The following is a 2760-nucleotide window of genomic DNA, read 5'->3' as shown; positions in this document are numbered from 1 at the left end:
GATTTTACCTATTTTTGGCGCAAGGATTATTAGCCAAATATTCTCTCCGAATTTCAATTTTATATGCAYTGGGGTGGACATWTTTGGTGCCTRGGCCCCTGAAAAGWCAAARTGGAATTTCGGCAATTTTYGSACGTGAGATKAAATACATTGAGGGCACTATTTGAGAAAAGATTTATTCTGGTAACTTCAGTGATGTTTGATTTGTATAATGTAAAGAGAAAATCTATGTTTGGGAATATTTGGATAACCTTACACAATATAGTTGAAATTGCTAAAGTAGTTCCTGAGAAATGGAATTTCATATAAAAATGGGCGGTGCATGCCCCCTGTACAATTTTTACACCTGTTCCAAAAAAACCCTTTCCCAATATCAGGGCTTATTCAGAGAGTTATCGCTCTTTTAATAGTTTTCAACATAACCGTTATAGAGGGAGTGAACATGGTTATTTCTAATATTACCCATTTTAACAGTGGTCAAAGTAAAGCTGAAGCGAATTTTTATCGGAAAGCTTTATTGATTTATTGGTTTGGAAATATATCACATTAACCAGCCGGCGGGGGTCCAAACACTTTTGTTTTTGACACAGAGTCCAAATTAAAGCTTTTTATCATAATTTAGTGCCTAGATTTGGACTTTTAGAGGCTTTCAGCTATTTCAGCATTTTGTGAGTATGGCAATGATCTGATTTATTCCWCCTACAATACCAACTTTCTTATGAAAAAGCAACACGTGTTTCATCAAGATATCTAAATTTTTAATCAAGTTACAGTCTGACCAGACGGACAGACAATGAACCAAATTTCAGCACGTTTCTTAATCCTGATATTTTATTTAAGTTAACTCCATATCTATCAAATTTAGTTTTAGGAATTACAAATAACCGTCAGGTGCATAAACCTTCAATATAATCTTTGTAGCTGCTTATTTATAGAAAAAAAGATAACCTATTCACCACCAACAATGATAAAATATTAAAAATAACAATTTCCTATCATCATTTTCATTAGTCATAGTTCACACACGTATGTTTGTATGAACTGCCAATAATAATATTTCTAAGAAAATATTAATTCTAGACCATTACTCAAACTTTTAAGTATTATTATTATTAGACAATTATCGTTCAATGATAAACTGAAATAATGCAACAATAAATTATGTGTAGCTTGTAGTCACAGCAAAACAGTAGTAGACAATGTCATGGCACTTAGTTATTGTGGGAATATGAATGAATGCGATTTCTTATTAAGACACGCTCGTTATTAATTTATTTCTATATAAATAAAAAATAAATGCAATTTACAATTCAACCCCTGCACGCTCACACAAATATATAATAATATAAATCAGCAAATGAGTRTTGAACTTTTCAATAGCCGGCGACTTTCTATTTCACACAGTCCGTACGCTGTGGCGTATGAGTAATAATATTTATTGCAGAATTCAATGAACCGTGCAACAGTATTTAAATCAATACATAAGTTTATAGGTATAAAATTGTCTATATTCAYAGCACAGTAATCCGTTGCAGTTAAAATCAATTAGCAAACGTTCCAAACAACAATGCAGTGCTCAGCTTAGCAAACAAATTGCATTAAATTGAAGAAGGAGAAATATTAAATGGGATAATTGCATTAAAAATTAAATATAAGAAARAAGTAATGAAATCATAAAAAGCGAAAGCTACATTTAAGCAAATGTGCGATTCACCGTTATGAGTATGTGAACAAAAAGCAACCAAAAGTCAACAAATAAATAAAATTAATTATTTCTTCAAAAATATTAAATTCAATTAAATGCTTGTTTGGCGGTAAAAGTGTACAAAACAATGCACTATAAAACTAGAAACAGTACATACATAAAAGCATAACAACAACAACAATTGCCAAAATATTCAACAAAGTAAATAAATTAATTGAAAAAAAAAAATTGTTTCATTGCAAATAAAAATTGCAAATAATTGCCACAAATAAAYGTTATAATAAAAAGTAACCGCTTTGTTGTTGTAGCATTGTTAATCTTTACGAATGCTGCATTATAATATTGGTGGTAGTAACTGTAACTAATTTCCTGCATGTTTTTGCTTAATTTAGTTCGTGCTTCCAACTTTTTGGCCATTTTTATGTTATTGCCACATTTCTTAGTTTTGTTGTTATTTATTTATTTATTTATTTTTTTTTGGAAATTTTCGTGATTGTTGATTTTGTCAATCGGCAGCTCATATTTATAATATATAATAATAAGAAAAACGGTAGAAAAGGAAATCGCTGTAGGCAAAGAAATAAAAGAAACAATCTGCTGTGAGTTTTTTGTTGTTGCAAATAAATTGATTTTATTGGACTTCGTAATAAACGAATTAAGCGAAAATCACAAAAAAAAAATATTGTTAAATTTTCATTAAATAGGTAAATGATTTACGTAGGCCATCAAAAAGTCAGTAAAGAAGATAATATTATTTGTATGATAGAAAAATAATAATTAAGCCACTTACCTTTCAATTAGAGAATTTAATAAATTTTATGAAAATATTTTATAATTATAACACTTCACAACGGGCTWTTTAATAAGAGCCCCACAAAACGGTTTGTGATATCATTGAAATKCTTTATTCCTGTGATAGTACGTTTGTCATTGTTATGTATAGGACTCGATATTTTCTGCATGGCCACCATCAATCGTCGCTGGCTTGTTGGCATTGACCATAGACTGGACATAGCCTCTTACGAAATAGTCTAACGGCGTCAAATCGCATAAGA

The sequence above is a fragment of the Bactrocera latifrons genome, unplaced genomic scaffold (assembly GCF_001853355.1).
Source record: "Bactrocera latifrons isolate USDA-ARS-PBARC rearing strain unplaced genomic scaffold, ASM185335v1 scaffold_13, whole genome shotgun sequence".
NCBI classification, from domain to species: Eukaryota; Metazoa; Arthropoda; class Insecta; order Diptera; family Tephritidae; genus Bactrocera; species Bactrocera latifrons.
Note: the sequence above shows the minus strand (reverse complement) of the source record.